Source organism: Podarcis tiliguerta, assembly GCF_965153285.1.
Source record: "Podarcis tiliguerta genome assembly, chromosome: 7".
Classification (NCBI taxonomy): Eukaryota; Metazoa; Chordata; class Lepidosauria; order Squamata; family Lacertidae; genus Podarcis; species Podarcis tiliguerta.
Window position 1 is genome coordinate 17,192,070 of NC_139540.1, and position 18,414 is coordinate 17,210,483.

At 40.2% G+C, this 18,414-nt stretch overlaps 1 protein-coding gene across 10 annotated transcripts in view; it reads left to right on the forward strand.

Annotated features, from left to right (window-relative positions):
- Positions 1-18,414, forward strand: part of TRPS1 (transcriptional repressor GATA binding 1) — a 236,193-nt gene that overhangs the window by 18,724 nt on the left and 199,055 nt on the right. Inside the window, exon 1 of one of the 10 annotated variants that reach the window (XM_083450404.1) lies at positions 376-506. The exons of the other annotated variants lie outside the window; for them this stretch is intronic. The gene's annotated coding sequence lies outside the window, so the exon portion shown is untranslated. Of the gene's footprint in view, positions 1-375; positions 507-18,414 lie in introns of those variants that run through there. 10 annotated transcript variants of the gene reach the window in all.

Consider the following 18,414-nt stretch of genomic DNA (forward strand, 5'->3'; position numbering starts at 1 on the left):
TAAAAAAAGAAGTAAGGAAGGGGGCAGCTGTGGAATTTGCCTTACTGGGTGAAAGGAGAATTGTGGTTTAAGAAGCTACTGGCTTCATAGAGCATTCGGAATTTCTTGCCTCAAAAGAATCTGATATACGTTTGAGGAGAAAGGAAGCTGGGACCAAACAAAATGCTTTATAATCTGAACAATTCTGACTGTATAGAAATCTCTATTTTCCTTCCTTCCTGGTTGCAGACTGCGACTTCCCTTTTCCTTTCCTTTTTTTTATGTGAAAAGGAATTTCAGACCAAACTTTACCACAGTGGAAATGCCATAAAACAAATCACTCTGGGTAGCTCAAACGCTGTACGTATAACCGAGAAACCGTTCGCAGGCTGATACAAAAGGACTTTCAGTTGGGACTAGGACTGGGGAGACTTTCATATCTAAAAATGAACATTTATCTTCCTTTTGAAGTTTGTTATTGGAGAGAGAAGAGTCCTCCCAAATAGTGTTTGCTTGATTGAAAGCAGGTAGGATCTGTTTAAGAGTCGAAAGAAAAAGGAACGAGTTCTCCTAGATGCTATAATTCCAGGTAATGTTTGAATTGCTGGTAAATGTGAGGTGTCTGTGATCGGTCAGCTTCTTGTAATATTTTTGTGCCTACATTGGTTAAAATCGAATCATTCTGCATCCAGAGAAAGTTTCTTGTTCCAACGCGATAGCCTAGCAAGCTATAGAATTTCCATGCATGTCCCTTGTTCCCTAATATTTCACAGATTTTGTTTGGTTTTCGTTTCGTGTCTAGAGGTTGACGTAGTGAACATTGAGATATATATCATATAATGATTTTACATTAGTGTAATGATCTCTTCTGCCAGGAAGATTTTGTTCCTCTGAGTAGCCTCCTAATTAATTGAGGTAGACCAAACTGTGTGTACGCCCCTGTAAAATTGCACATACTAGTTATAAGAAAACAAATATTCAGCTTTACTTACTTTGATTCCAATCCTATAATTATTATTTTTAAAATAAAACCCTTTATGCCTGTAACTGTGGATGCATCTTGGGATGTTTAGCCGATTGCTTAACTACTATGTACTACTTCTTGTTAAAAACTGTACTCAAGTTTACTGTCATTCAGGGAAGAGATAATAGACAGGACACACTCTTTTTCTCTAGTCCATCACCAGTTGTTAGAAATAAGTTCCATTCAAACACATTGTTTGGAATAGAGACTAAAATACTTTGACTTCATAAGTAGTGCTAGTTACTATTACACTGTGCATTTATTTAAGAGGCAAAAGTCTGGCTCCATTTAAGACTGTCAAAATGCACACCCACTTCATTTAACACAGGGCTGCGCTGGCCATTCCAAAAGGCTTAGAGCCTCCTGTCACGGTGAAATTTCGAGGGGAAATTCTAAGTGGGGTACGTGTATGTTCTTTGCTTATTATTTGTTTCTCCCCCCACCCCTCCAATGGTTAGGAAGTGTCTCCCCTTCTTTTGCTGATAAAAGAGACTCTTGATAGTTTTATGGTGTAGGGTGGAATTATCTTGACAGGCCATTTTGTTTTAAAAGTTACGTAAAAATGTCCTTGACAATTATTTCTTCGGAAATTGTTTCAGATCTTTTAATACTAGAATACTGAGGGAAATGCCTTTTCAGCATTGTGTAAAGAGTTCAGAATTGCCCACAGTTTCTGTCTGTTGGCTTTGCAAATTGTTGCATTAAATACTGTTGAGATAACGAACATTTTATTTTTACACAGCTGTCTTTTTTCTTGCTGTGTACTTTTTTTTTTTAGAGAGACAACTTCAGAGTGATGTTTTTCAACTCTGTACTCTATTGTAACAATTTGTTAACTTGTCCTTTTTTTCATTAGTGTCCAAATGTGTATTAGTTATGTGTTAGAGGGTTTTGCTTTAGTACTCCTGTCACCCTTGTCGTATTTTAGCATGTGCCTTTAAGATGGAAATCCCTCCTCCTATATGAAGTATTAGTAATTTCAAAAACAAAGATTAATAATGTGGAAGGGTTCTCCTTTTGCATCTATCTGCCCGTTCTATCTGATGTGAGCTGCAAACGGTTCTGCTCCATCTTTTCTCTGTCAACAGGTTTACAAAGCTTTACTGTAGATTACCAAATCATTCACTTGTTTTTATTTTATTGTTACTTAATAAAATCTATATAATTCTCAATTGTAAAACAAGCAAACCTCTAACAGTTTACAAAAATATAAAATAAAACATTAAAAGTTTCAATGAAAAAGTTAAAACATGTATTTAAAAGCATTCAAAAGGTGATTAAAATAAACAGTAGCTAAAAAGAGATAAAACATATTTAAGACTATATTTCTGGATAGGCTTAAACTGAAATGTTTTAAGCAGACTCTAAAGTTTTAATGTTGGTAAATCACAAGTATTTTAAAATAGATCTTCAGTAGAACAAACGGCATAGCATTGTAGTCCTTTTAAGGCTAATAGCTTAATATACTAACAGTGCTCAAGTGTAGTATATGAGCCTTTTAAGATATAATTTACGTATTAACACGACAATTCTGTCTACACTTACCTGGGAGTAACCCCAGTTGAACTCAGTGGGACTTACTTTTAAGTAGATAATGTATAGGGTTGTGCTGTAAAAAACGTCATGACTGTTCTTCAGTTTGGCAGTTAAACTGAAACACAGCAGTTGTGTAGTAGATTTATTTAAACGTTTTAAAGCTTTGGTGTTGTTTTGAAGGTTAAGGATTGTTCTTCTATGAATATTTCTCCACCCCTGCCTTTCAGCAATCTCTGATTTGGGCCTCGTGTTTCCTTTGTCTTTCAAACAATGGTCCGTTCAAACTTTGCTGCTCAATAAGAAAAGCATCTAAGTTTAATGAATAAATAATTGCCACGTAAGGTTACATGGTGTATACTGTATACCCAAAAAACAAAACAATTCTGTAGACTAGGGATCGGCACCTGGAGGCCCTGAGGGAAACCACCTGGCCCCCAATAAAAAGAGGGGAGTGGTGTCTGGTGTCAACGGGTCTCGGCAGTCTCTCATTTTTGAGTTGTCGGAGTTAGAGCCTTCTTGCACCTCCGATCCCCATTCCATTTTCCGAGTGGCACTCGAAGAAAAAATTGTGGCTGACCGCAGATATATAGGAGAGCTACAGCAAGAGGCATAATTCCTCTTTGGGTAGCAGAATGAAAACGGTGATTACTGTATAATGAAATGTGTATATTGTGTACTTCTGGGATCAGTGTAAACAATATTTAAAAATACTATGGTGATGAAGTGCCAGTGGCACATGGTAACATGCAGACTTTCCCCCCGCTCTAAGATAAGCACATATGAAAGCCAATTTTAATAACTTACTGGGCTTAGCAAACTCCTTTTCTTGGTAATTTGTGTCCATAATAACATACTGCAAAATGAAATGCCAGGGCTCCTTTGACATAACATTCGGCAGTATGTCATAATGGACTCTCTCTCTCTCTTAAAAGCTCTTAAATCTGATTTCCCCTCCCTCAGTCCAAATAGACTTGGCTAAGCAAGGACAGCATTGCATCCCTCAACATTTTAAGCTGAGGGACAGTGATGTCTCTGCCAGTGATTTTAAGGCCCTGTTAGGGAGATAAGGGGAGACAGTTTTTAAGATTACAGAAGGTGGTCAAATTTTCTGTGCCACACATGGAGGCGACTTACGTTGTGTGAGATATTGTAGCTGGGATGGTTTGATTACAGAAGCAAACTTCCCAGTGGCTTGTGGTGGCAATATTTTTAGAGATGCCACGTAATAAGTGTATAATCTAAGGAGTTCTTTCTGTAGTGCCGCAGAGGGTTGCTGGGGTTGCAACTTTTGGCCTGTGTGTGGCTATGCATGATCTGAAAGTTACAACCCTAGAACATTCAGATTGTTCAGGAGCATGAAATGTCAGAGGCTGCAGCGGGTAACAGAAATGTGATTTTTAGGTCTGGGACTATGCAGCTAATAAAAATGGCTCCCCTATTGAAACCACTGATGGATCTCTGAAGAGTATGACCATCTACAGCACGTACCTTGCAAATGTCACATCATAATTTTGATCTGTGGGGATGGGTGCAAAGTATGGTATTTGAGCAACAGACCTCTCTCCTCTTCACCCTGCAGCAATAGGCAGGATGGTGGTGGTAGCATCCCAGTTTACATGTTCCATGGTAGGCCTTTTCCTTGGGATTGTGGACAAACTGAAAGAAATGAACAAAAAATGATGGGCTACTTAGCAGTAAGATACTGGGATGTGGGGAAGGACAACGAACATCGTATGCATAAGTGGAAACTTCCTTGGAGGTATATAATCAAGCCGGGCACTTTATAAGGAACAGATTTGACAGCTCCCAAGAGGATTCCATTCTAAAACAAACACAGGAAAGCAACGAAAGAAGGGGGTGTTGGAAGTAGGGGTAAGCAGGAGAAGAAGATACAATTATACATGTGTTACTTTGGCTGACTTTCAGCATTGGGACTCGGGGCATGATTCAAAGTTTTCCTGGAAAATGTGAGGTTAGAGGAAGCCCTTGAAAAGAGTAAGGAAGGTGGTTGTAGAGAGGCATTTTGGCAACTGGTTTCAGACATAAAGCTAAAGAGAAGGATGAAAACTGGGAGTGGTAGAGCATCTGCCTTGAATGTAGAAGGTCCTGGGTCCAGTCAGTGACACCTGTAGCTAGGACTGGGAATGCTCCCTGTCTGAAGCCCCTGAGAGCTGCTTCCAGTCAGAGTAGGCCATATTGAGCTACATGGAGCATGGTCCGACTCTGTACACAATAGCTTCCCATGTAGCTTCCCAAAGGCTGCTTTAACCTTTGGATAGCAGAGGTTGGTGGACCTAATGAACCAAAGTCATAGAAAGGGACTTTTAAGGGTGGAGAGCAGGGCAAGGAAGGGTTTTGAAGGTAAGGACAAGACGCTTGGCTCCAGAAGTGGGCAGGAAGTAGATGTAGGGATTTAAGGAGTCATGTCACATGTTCACAGCTATAAGAGAGGGTGCCTTTCTGCTATCACGGCATCAGGTAATTGCATCCATGATGCCTTGCCTCCTGAGCAACTGCACTAAGGGGAAAGGTCATAGCTTAGTGGTAGAGCAGCTATTTTTCATGCAGAACATCCCAAGTTCAATCCCCAATCCCCAGACCCCTGTCTGAGACCCTGGAGGACTGCTGCCAGTCCATGTAGGAAATTCTGAGCTGGGATTTGTCTTACGTCTTGTGGCTTAGAGATCTTGGTATGCAACTTTCAGGCATAGTTACCTGGCCTTCCTCATACAACTTTCACTTCTTACCCTACCCCCTCCAAACAGCTGGGGAATAGGTTTATTACTTACCACAACTCCTTCCAGTATTTCCCACTATTTCATTTTTCTAGCTCGTACTATCCATCAGTCATCAGCTTCCTTTCTGTGATGCTGAGAGAAGAATGAGTAATAAATGAAAGGCCCATAAGCCAGTTTTGCGGGGCGGCAGTGGGAGTGATTGGCTAAAAGAAAGTGCTGAGATAGAGCAGAAGGACATAGCCAAAGTTTCATGACCCTCCCAGGTACCTCTCTTCCTGTGTTCCTGTTATTAAAAAAGTTGAGAGCCAATGTTCGCACTTCTGTTGTCTGTGTAGACCTTGGTTCAGGTTTTATGATTCTGTCAAATCGTGGTGACTTGTTGGAAGTGAAGTAATAATCCGAAAACACTACTGTGCACCTACACCCTGCTTTATATTCAGTCCAAGCTGTCAAAACAAAATGAGACTAAATTTAGTATGTCCAAATATGGGTCATGTCAGTTAGCCCTTGGCAAAACGCCCTTTTCACTCCTTGTGGTTGCTTTTGGATGTTGCTAAGTTTCTTACGGATGGGCTGAGGTATGGCCAACATATGCGGCTGAGAAGGTGTCAGGTGAAAGAATGGAGTGTACCTCTTCAAGCTGGAGGGAGGGAGGAGGTGGTCACACTATTGAATGATACATTTTAAAACTCCATGCAGATAGAAAACAAGCACAGCTGAAAATGAGCTGGACTAGGAAGTTTGTTCTGTGATGTACAAGGTGGCCCTTCCAAACTGATGACCCTAGCAATAGTCTAGACTGGTGCAGTTCATTCTGCCGCCTCAGGATTCTTATTACCTTATCCTGTTGTTGCATGTCTAGAACTGGGCAATTCCTGGGGCTGATGAAATATGATGGGATGGCAATAAACACCAACTGCCATCCAGTCACAGTCTTGCCCATCTCCCTCATTCTTCTCTGTCCTTGCACTATAAGCCCTTCTCATTTGGGGGCATGTAGAAGTGTCTGGAGATGTTGTTATCTTTTCTGAGGACTCTGCAAGAAAGCAATGATATATTGGTGCCCCTGTGTGATGGAATATATTGTGCTTTCTGTTGTGCTGGTCAACAATTCATTAGTCCAAAGACTCCCCAGTATGATGCATGCCCTGTCTTGTATTTAATTATCTTGTTATTATCAAAGTGGTAATGGAATTATATATAAGAAAAGTGTGTAGATCAATAAGAACTAGTTGCTTTAGAAAAGAAACCCAGAGAACAGATGCCGGTAAGTAGAATTTATCTATATTTTCAGCATGAGTCCCCATAATGGATATAGCTGTTCCCTGTCCTCTGTACCCCACCCCTCCAAAAAAGGGATAAAACAAATCTGTTTATAAATTCCTTTGGAACAATATGTCTGTAGATTTCTGGTTTTGTGATCAAGAAAGAATTAACCATTAATCTACCAGTGCTTAAGAGCAAGATGGTGAGCCATTGAATGCCAGCTGCTAGGGAGCAACACTGGAGAGAGAGCTGTTGCCTTCTTGCCTTGCTTGCTGGACTAGATAGGCAGACCTTTAGTCTGATCTGGAAGAGCTTTCTCTTCCTATGTTTCCATGGATTGCAGAATCAAGAGATAAACACTGATGGAAATGATGTTGCTCAAGTTCAGATCCCTGAAAACGGTACTGCATAAATCAAGGGTTCTATAACAAAACTCTGACTTGACAGAAATGAATTGAGACCAGCGTGGTGGATGAATGTCTTAGTAACTCATTTAGCTGGTTTGGTTAAGCTTACTATCTAGGTGGGGGGAAGTTGGATTGTGGCTGCCTGTTTACTAGGAATGCCTGTACATGTCTGAGCATCACTTCTGTATAGTGCCTAAAAGTTAAAAATTGAATGTGTGCAAGCCAAAAGTGCACACTATATATCCCACATTAAATCTAGGTTTTGGTTGTATGTTTGAGCCTATGTGCATTCAGATTTTAGTTTATGAAACCTTTCTAAGAATGGCATCCATATGTACACATATGTACATATGTACACAGATTCCTCTGGTGATGTGGATGCAATGTTTCAATTCGTCTCCTGCTCCATATTGAAGCAGGATAGGCCTTTCAAACCAATCTTCTGTGGAGACTAACTCTGAGACATGAGTGGGAGGGAGACTCATAAACTAGAAGACAAGACCACTAAAAGGTATCTGATGTGATCAATAGATTAGGGAACTGTTATTATGTAATTGTTTGCTTAATGAAGAAACTTGTGCAATTTTGAAAGCTTGTTAGTTTCAGACAGGAGGATCCCTCTTACTATAAAAGCAGTTTTGCTGAATCACTCTGGTCTAAATTTAACTTTAAAATGTTAGCTTTCAGTTTGGGTGACCTAGATTGCGACACTTAGCACTTACTGTACTTAGGATTTAGAACAGTGATGATATTTGGGACACTTGTTCTGACAGGTGGGATATAAATATTTAAACAAATAGTTTAAATAGGATGATGGGTATTATATATGATAATGAAGACTTCTGAGCCACGCAATGGGGTAGTCAGTGGATTACATTACCTCTTCCTATAGTATTGGTTTGACTGGAACTAACTTCCAAGTAAGGATTATAGGGTCACTCGGTAGAATAGCAAATGGACGTTATGATGCCTTATCTTTGTCCATAATGAAAAAGGATGTGCTCTCTCTGTGGCTGTACTTTTCATGTATTTGGCTATGCACAGGACAAAGTGTATCAATGAAAGAGATTTTTAAAACAACTTGGTGGAGCTTTTTGTAGCTCTTCATACCCATTTTGAGAAATCTGGGTATAAATGGATGTAGCCACAATAACTGAGTGGCTCTATACAAGAGACTTGGCTCATAGTATCCAATTGAAACTGCTTGATATTATCATTATAGTCAGGTCACGTAGCTGGTATTTCCTTTATAACTTGTGCTGTGTGTCTGTAAATCATCATAAGCATGCATATAAACTTCCCTCCACTGCGGCACATCAAGGCACATGTAGGCAGCATGTCTCCATCTTAGGCTTCTGCATACAAATCTGAATTTACATTGGACACTTAGAAGTTATGTTAATGCATGGTGACACAAATTGCTTTTGCTTTTCAAAGATGAATGTGCGAATTTCCCAAATGCATTATCTTAGTTTTATAAGTGTAGTAAAGTTGCCTGAATTGTTAATGGCACTGGCTAGTAAGATTGTTTGGGTGTGCAAACATAAACACAATACAATTCCTGCATGCTTAAAGGGGATTTGGATTTTCTTGGCCAAAAGAAGTAGGTTTGTACCAGTGCCTTTGATAAAAGAAGAGCACACATTTAAATCTGTCTTACAATGAATCAGGTCCATCTAGTTCAGTACTTTCTACTCTGACTCTCTAGGGTTTCAGGCAAGAACTTTCCTTAGAACTATCTGGAGAAACGAGGGATTGAATCTGGGACCTTCTGCTTGCAAGACAGATGTGCTACCACTGAGCTGTGGTCCTCCCACATTGTCAGTAGGACTTGTTTTCTGATGTCCTAATCCTAGACAGATTGAGGACACCCAAATTTATACTTCTTTGCATTGTATTTAGGGTTGGAGTGAAAAGGAATTCTGGACTCATTCAGGTGAGTGATGTCTGGTGTGGCTAGATCCTATGCTGTTCTAGTTATGTCTGCAGGAAGAAACTATGTGAATGGTTTGGCTCCTTCTGACATGAGTTCTGTAGACTCTGTGTGGATAATGCCGCCATAGAAGGAAATCATACCATTCATCCAACCCTTATTACTGAAGCAGTATATATAGTCCGGCTCTATGTAAACTACACTGCCCTGGTAAAATATGAATTGGACTGAAGATAGTTCATCTTCTAGACATTGCATGTTCCAACACAGATATTCCCAGCACAGCTTTTTCTTTTCTGTATAAGAGTAGTAATTCTGGCCACTGTGTACCTGAACAATACATAGCAGGTTTTTTGAGAGGGAGAAGGGGAAGGAGCATGTTCTATAATACAGGCCTTTAGCCATTCTTATTGCAAGACTAACTTTCTCAAAGTTCCTTAACTCTTACGGACTCATGGCGCTTTCAAGAACAATGTCATCCCATAACAGAAGCTGCCAATCCAATAGTAGAACCCTTGGTGGGTTGAGAACACACAAACACACATCAGAGTAGTTTCTGGTGTGTCAGTGTTGACACAGTCAGCATTTGCTTTAATTAGACCATCTAATGTATGTGAGAAGTATCTAAGGAGGAGGCAGCCTACCACTAATCACCATGCATGCACAGCAGCAGCTAATAACATTTCAAAGCTTTGTAAAACACTGAGCTAAGCTTATTTTATCTTAACTGGGCAGTAATTTATCTCTTATTAGTTATTGGTAATTCTCAAGGCCTCTCAACCTTGGGCATGGAAAGCCATTTATTGCCTCGTTAGTGTCTGGACTGGGGTTCACACATTGCTGTGTAAAGATGATACAGCTAAATTACTGCGTACGTGATTAATGTTGGAAGGTATGCTATTGTTGGAAGCATTCAAGAGGGAGCCTGTTGCTGCTAGAAAGTATGGGAAATGTAGTTCCAACTGCTACCCATTTCAGTGGACTGACTGAAATGGGGTTTTGGCCACATTGAAATGAGAAGCTTTTGAGCAGGGAGTGATTTGAAAAGGTATCAGAGAAGAGATGCTCTTTCAATTCCCCTCACATAGCATTATAATTCCTGGTTGCCGAATAAAACGTATTAGCTGTAGGTTCAAGACAGATAAAATACATAATTTCTTCATACAACACTTAATTGCAATAAGATGTTTTGGTGACGGTTATCTTACACAGCTTAAAAAAAAAAGGAAATAGGCAATTTCATGGAGGAGAAGTATCTATCAACTATGAGAGGGTTTTTTTTGTTAGAATCTGGAAGGCCAGGGTTCAGTCCAACTCAGACATGAACTGAGTCTCCCTAGTCCAACACTCTAACCACTACACCACACCGACTTTAACAAACCATAGTTCTATGAGTTTGGCTCATTTCCAAACATGGTTTAGATTAAGGTTGGCTAATCTGTGGCCCTCCAGATGTTGTTGGACTCCATCTTCTATCACCCATGACCATTGGCCATGCTGACTGGGAATGAGGGGAGCTGGAGTCATTCAACCTCTGGAGGGTTACAAGATCCCCATCTGGTTTCAACCAATGTGTATATCACAGAATACCAGCTGATGCTATTGGGGTGTGTGTTTGTGGCGCACAGGGCTCTTCTTGCTTTGGACATAAAGCTTCAGTCACTGTTGGAAACAGAATGGTAGGCTAGATTTCCATCTTTCGTTCTAAAACAGCGACCCTGACTTGTGAGCATACTATGCTTTTACCAAGCCACACAAGCCAGAGTTCCAGTGCCTCCTTGCTCCCCATTACTGTGGTGCAAGTGGTTGTGAACTGCCCCTCCACTTTAGTTCCATTGCTCATGTTTGGTTTTAGTCAGCTACTCTTGTGGGAAAACTCAAAACAGCTTTTCTTGAGTTAGGCTGGTAATTCCTGCTTTAGCTTCACTGGTTTTTGTGGGTTGGGGCTTCCTGGATATCAGCTTGTTTTAACTGCTCTCTAATGGTTTTTCTTTCGCTGTGGTGCGGCTGTCGGTTAATGTGTACTTTCTACATGTTTGTAAGACGATAGAAGCCCTTTTCTGCTTAGTATCCTCTGAAGCATGTGTAGCGCGTAATATGCCCCTCTTTTATAAATACATTTAGCCTGTCTATACAGCTATCCTTTCCCACAAATATGTAAGGAGGCATACTTTTGGTTAATAACGTGAGGGGAGAAAAATGATGGCAGCGAAACTCCCGTAATGCTGCTACTTCTGAAAAGGTCTGCTGTATATCCTTTCCTCCCATTAAGCTACCATCCTTGAGCAGCAATTGTTTAATGTTGTAATCTGAAAAGAAAGTTTTGTTGTTTTTTTTTAAAGAGAGAGAGAGAGGAAGGGATTGAATGTTTAGGCTAAATAAGGAATGCACTTGATAGAAATAGTGGGCACTGCAGAAGAGGCTGGCAGTTGCCATCTGGTCTGTGTTTACTAATGAAACATCAGTTTTCCTGGCTGCTAAATATGTTCAGTGGCCTTTTCACTACAGGATTGAGTAACTGAACAAACACATGTCAGTTTAGATTGTAGGATCCTGTAGGGCAAGGATCGGTCCCTTTCTCCTCCCCATTTTCTTTTATAAAGCACCTTGTACTTTTTGTACCAAAGATGTGTGCCTGCCTTGAGTTGCAGTTGACAGGCATATCCTGTTTTCTGTGCTTCTCTGTCTTGCTGGAAATTGATATTGCAAATCTCCATTATCGGGGCTCTCCAAACTGTCCCCAGAACAGGAGCTTCCTGACTTCCCCACCTGAGGAGCTGGCCCAAAAATTGGTTCTAGACAAAGACCATGGGACATTATTATAAGTTAATTGTGGATCTTTTGCATATTTATCATTCTGCCATTCCTCTAAGAAGGTCAGGGCAGAGCTTATAGACCTCTGCATTTTATCATATCATTTTATGAGATGATCTGTTTTTATCTCTGTGGTGGAGAGCTGTGCAGAAAAATGGTAGAGAGACTGAGACGTTTTGGGGAATTTAAGTGATTCTGGGAAAATTCAGACTTAAAAACCAATCCTCTGTTCTACAATTGTTTAAAATAAAAATCGAGGTTCTGCTTGCAGTCTCCATCCAGACCAGGCCAGCGGTTTTCTCCTTGTCCCTTTAAGCAAGCCTACAAAAATGAGTTTGTGGCGTCCTAAACTGTACGCTTGCTTCAAGCTGCAGAAGCTTGTCAGTGTATATGGGGAGGCTTCTATTTTTGAATATTCCTTGACGTAAAAAACCCCCACAACTTACTACATTTAATCAATTAGCATGTCAGGGAGAGAACCACGCTATCAATATTTACCTGATGTGCTGCATGTGGAGAAGGTTTTAAAAACAACCTCCTCCCCACCTGCAGTCTGAAGTGATAAAAACCATCAAAGTCAGTTTCTGTTTCATTTTCAGGATGGCTCTTTTCTCTTGCAATCAGCCTGGAATTCTAACCTGGCTGCAACACTCACCTTTATTCCAACATGTACTGTTTTGTCAAACACAGGCTATGCGTGGGCAAACAAACATTGTAGAATTTTAAATACGCAGACCTTCCGACTGAACCAGCCAGCGCATGCAAAATCACGGCTGTGGCCTTTATTGCTCCCGACTGTCTATGCTGGCAAACCTGGGCGATTCCTGCCAAGAAATTGAGGTGGCTTTCCTTTACCCTCCAGCATTTATCACAGATGGAAACTGGGACTCTCCTGCGTAGTTGAGGTAGAACGGTCTGCATGTGCAGCAGAGCGGGGTGATAAAATGGGCTGAACTCCTTCAAACGACAGGCAATGGGTTGTGTTTTTCAGTGATCCAAAATGAGAGAAATATCCCCATGAAAGTAGAAATTTACAGTAGCGGTTAGAGGGGCTTGCCTACATTATTTCTCTCTGAAAGTCTTTACGTTCCCTCTCCGTATTACAAGGGAGCTCTTAACGTGAAGAAGCATTCAGAAACGGCATTCCTTACGTTCACTCTAAAGTATCGGAAGGTATGGACCAGTTGTTGGCATAATATGGCTGCCACTCAAATAGGCCTCATTGCACTGGCAAAGCCCAATTCTGCCCACCCTTCCCCACTTAAAAACAAAGAGTTAATCTGGCCCAGCACTCCAAGCAGAGCCGGGCATTTGGCTCTAACAGTTATTTTTAGTTTCCTCACGGAAAATTTTGTGGTAAACTATTCTCCTTGTGGTTTTGTTTCGGATCATGACTCTGCCCCCAATTAATAAGATGGTGTTGCTTCAGAGCAACACTAGTAGATATTGTGTGGGAAGTTAAAATGGCAGCCGGATGGAGCGACCGAGTGCTACTTTGAGGGATGCTGCTGTCTACGTCCACTAATCTCAGACATGCAGAGTGGTGGGGCCCAGGAGAGGAAGCCCCTAAATTGTGGAATTTCCTCCTCAGAGGATTTATTGTCGTGTGCTGAAGATGCACTGGCCGGATTATGCATTGGAACCCATCCTATTCTCTTGATTATAATCTGTTTTATACTGTGTTTTTCCATTGTTGGAACCTGCCTGGAAACCTCACGCTGAAAGGCGGGTAAGACGTCTTCGTTGGTCTTGGGGAAAGCCAATGCGCGTTTGTTCACATGAACAAACTTTTAATATCTTCCCAAAAGGCAAATAGTGGAAATGACTTGTCAGATGCGGGTATCAGAAAGAAAAGTAAGCTTTTCCATCTTCAAGCACTGACTTCTCAACAACAGTTGTTTCTCAGATGCTAGGTATTTCGCAGGCCAGAGTTGAACTTCAGAGCGGTTCAGTTGTGTGAAGAGAGGCTGTCTGCCTTTTTCTTTTTTTCCCCTTTTGGTTCTGTTTTGTTGGTCTGTGTAAGGGCTGGTTGAAGCTGTGAGCTGCACAGAAACCCTTTTGTATCTCTTTCTTTCCCAACCAATTTAGTAATAAAAAAAGGGCATGTGCCTATTCAGTGCAGATAACTGTTATCTCTTATAAAAGTCTACATGAGAGTAAGTAATTGACTGCTTTTGGCTCTGGTACAGTACAAAAAAGCTGTTTGATCAGCGAGTCGCTTTTGTACACACATCGAAGGGGAAGTTATAGGATGATACAGGGACATGTTAGAGTTAATCCTTGTGGTTCTCCCTCTCTCTGCCTCTTTCTTTTCCTATCGTATTTACACTGCTTAGCAAGCCTTTTGAAACTTTACAGAGGCTTGGGAGGGAAGGGAAACATCGTGTTGGTATGTATGTTTCGTAGTCCTAGCAAAGAACTTTTGCTTGGTTAGGGCTTAAGACAAACCAAAGGACTTGCCATACATCCATCTGGTGTCCTTTTGTTCATTATTTGAGTTTTAAATCCATCTCCTGAATTCACGTAAACTTTGTATGTGATTTTTGTGGGTTGCTTTGCAATCAAGCAAAAAAATAAAAATAGAGAGAGAGAGAGAGGAAGATTTTCCTATTTTTGGAGTCCTCCTTTCCCTCAAGCATATTAGGCTGTGAATCATTACTCCTGTAACTAATTTGTGGGAGCTAGCTCGGTCTTCACTAGAAGTCTCAAGGAATGCAGGTCTTTCCCTTCTATTCTTTTTCTATTTAGTTCAGTGGCTGAAACGATTTCTTTTTGTGATCTGCTTACAGATGAGTACTGTTGGTATTCACATAAACCCGTAAGCCTGGCGAAGCTTTAATATGTGTTCCTTCAGCTGAGTTTACTTGTCTTATCGCAGGAAGTACTCCAGAAAACAGCTTTGCCTTTTATCTCTGTTTCTCTTCCTTCAGTTGTAGTAATGTACTGTTTTTGTGTGAATGGGTCTATATTATGATGCATTTTTGCTTGCTTTTTAAAAAGTTGCTCGGAGACCTTTCTGTGCAAGAAACAACTAACAAGTCTAATAATAACAATATTTTCTTTCTTTCTTTGTCTTTCAAAGAGAACCGTTGTTGTGTTTGTTAGTTAGAAATAAAGGGGAAAGGCTACAGACCAGTGGAAAAACTTTGCATACAGGTTCAGTCACTCATCTCCAAGTAGGGCAGAGATAGAGCCCTGCCTGTTATTAGGTTCAATTCCCAGTAACTGTGTTTAGGATTGCAGCCTTGATGCATGAACAAATATTTGCTACGTTTATAAATTTCCTATGAGGTATCATTTTGAATTTCGGGTGCAATCCTAATCCCATTTACCTGAATTCAATGACACTTACTTCTGAGTAGACACAGTTAGGATTGCAGACCAAGGTTGCAGTCGTGTATAGGTATGTGAGCAGAGAGTATGAATGAGCCTTTAGAACTTAATTATTTTAAAATCAGCAGAATTTCTTCCAATAACATATGTTTATGGTTGGAGCATTGGTCTTTAAAAGCATTACTGTTTCAAATAATTACGTAACTCCAAATTTTGCTGCATATTGGCCAATATCTTAGACTATCATCTTAAATCTGATTCTAACGTAATGCTTCCCCCACTCCCAGCATGATAAATAATTATTTTGAAAAGTTAGGCTGATGTAATATGTTTTCAGTGTGCCTTTTCAATAGAGGGAAACATTAGGCCATAATTGCTGCAAAATCAAAAGACCTTAAATAATTCCAGAGGGCCAACTATGTTGTCTGTTTTGCTGCAAAAAAAATGACAAGGAGTCTGTTCACTTTAAAGAACAGCAAATTTATTACGGCATAAGCTTTAGTGGAGTAAATTCTACTTCATCAAACGCAAGACATAAATAACGACCCAAATGATTGAGATGGAAGTCTGCACCTATGGCTGGTTGATTCAAACTGTAACTTGGAAAATTATTTCAGAGGTGTTAATATATATATATATATATATATATATATATATACACACACACACACACACAGACATATATATTATATTTTATATATATATTTCTTGATGATTGTGTAGCATAAATATTTATTCTCACTTGCAATGGGAGAAACACCAGTTGGCAAATAGTAGCATAATATAGTACACAATTCAAAGCAATATTTTAAAAATGTATTATTAAGCTTTAAATAAGTTTCCCGGTGTTTAATTATACCTGGATGCAATTATTTTGCTTTTGAAATACAGAAGGCTTAACATTTGCTGGAACTGCAGTATATTTTAGTAATGCAAAAAGACAATGGCAAACATTGACCTGGTTTGCATATCATGCTAAGTCAACCCATGGCCTAGCATGAATGTGCAGCTTTGCAGATCCCAAGGGAGGAGATTGTGGTTACTTCACTGCTCCCTGGACATTTTGCAACTACATTCAGCCATGGCTTGGCTTAGCATGTTCTCTGAACATGGGCTTATGCGACCAAGGTTTATCGTATGGTTTACAACTTTTGATTAGTTCATTGAGACAGACCTCAATCACGATATATAGATTGTGAATACCTTTCTGTAAACACATACTTATCATTCCACCGTAACATTTGCGTTGCTTGCAAGGCAAACTGTCTTTCATTGCTTTAATAACTGGCAGATGAAAAGAATTTCCTAATGCTGACACCAAGGCTGTCTTTAACACTTTTGCTTTACAGCATAGGAAAGAGTTGTATGAAATGAGTTAATCTCTTTCTGATACTCTGACTTTTGCTGTAGAGCACGTCATCCTCAGTGCTTCACTATGTCACTACAAACGAGTCAGCAATTGCAAATTGGAAAATGCTCAATAAGGGCAGGCAGTTTGCCAACGTATTGTTTAACGGTGGCAGCTGCTGAATAGTTTAAGGCCAGACTGAGCGTTTGTGTTCAGTTCTGAAAATTCCATGTTCTCAGTTGTCTGTGGACAGCCTACAGCTTAAGCAGAGGATGCTGGGGGGGGGGTTTAGAAACTTGATAGGTGGTTTCTGGTAGGCTTTGTTGTAGTTACGCAACAACACTTTTAAAGCCTTTTAAAATTTAAATATAAAACAATTGTTTGACGTTTGTATTCAGCTTCTGCAGCTTTTTGAAGAAGAAACATTTTCATCTTTCTATAAAGGACAGACTCTAGTCCTGTGATGCAAAACGAGGTGGTCAAAGAAATTGGTCAGAGAGGAGGGTTGCCTAATTATTACAGGGAATGTGAAAATAAGTTACTATCTTGTGTGTATATTAGAGGGGAATGAATCGGAAAAGTTGTGATTGTATACTTTGAACACTCCTTTTTTATTTTAAACTCATTTGTGGGCTTTAAAATGTGGTATCTACATTATAAGATATAATAACAGCCTTCATTGATTTGGACTAGAGCTCCCATCATTGCCAGCCATCTTGGCTGTGCTGCTTGGGGCTGATGGGAGTTGTAGTCAAATATCTGGAAGGTGCCAGGTTGGTGCAGGCTGTGCTATAAAGACCTCCCAAAATGTAGCAGGAGTGGCTGCTGTGCTCAGGAATAGCTCATAAGTGTATTTTATTTCCTTAAGCATTAAGATGTTCAAAGCCCTGTCATCTTCGCTTTACTCAGCTATATATAAAAAAATCAATGTAGCGAAATTCATGTTTGCTATTGAATGTCCAGATAGCTCTTTAATTCTGTGGCAAATGTTGGTATGAGCACCAGGTTCATTATGTATCTTAAAAGATACGGAAGTAGTTGTTCACGTTGAGCTTTCCCTTGTGGTTACCAGATGTCCCTTATTGTAAAGGATGCTGCTGATTTTAAAAAATTGTTGCCAGTGCCAGACCATTACACAGCTGAGCAGGACGTAACACATGTCAGTGCAAGTGTGTGTCCAGAGAACATCTCCTTTGCATGCAGAAGGTTCCAGGTTTGATCCCTCCAGAAAGGGCTGAGGAAGACAGACTCCCTGCCTGAGACCCTGAAGAACTGCTGCCTATCCGTGTCGACAGTGTTAAGCGTGTTAAGCGTGTTATTCACTCTCTATAAGGCAGCTTCCCATATTTTTAGAAGGATGACTGAAATGATCAAGAGTTTGGATTAACTCCTTTAAAGCAGAAGGTTGACCGAGTTCATCTTTGTAGCTCAGTTTTTTAATAGTGATAAGGTGGATTTTTCAGTGGAAGCACAGAGTGTTTGTTCAAGAAGGTGGATGGCCAAATCAGAAACATGCCTTTACCAAAAGTAGTGCGCTGATTGTCAGCGTTGGGGCCAGCAGAACCTTTTGTTTCATTGCAATCTTTCAAAGGCAACATAAAGGAATAGTTAATTAAGACTTGCTCTGCAGCTAGATTTTCTGCTTGTATCTTACTGCCTCAAACAGGAACCCATGCTGGATAAAAGGCGGTTTAAAAAAATCAATGCATATAGGAATAAATATTCCTAATACAGTAGGTGGTAGCTGACTGCTGAAGGAATAAATATGTCATTTCCACAGATGTCATCTTTACAAATTGTATGTGGGAATCAATTATTGCCCTATTAGACAAAAGGTTGGCAGTGCTGGAAATTATGGTCTGAGTGTAAGTTGTTTAGTTTTCTTGAGTTGGGAATTAAGTTGCCTGCCTTGCAGCACAATCCTAAGTGTGTTTCTTTAGAAGCGTGACTAGCTGAGTTCAAAGAGTCTTACTCTTGGGTAAGTGTACAAAGAAATCAGGCCACTGGGAACCCTCTGAATTCTGTTCAACTCTCTT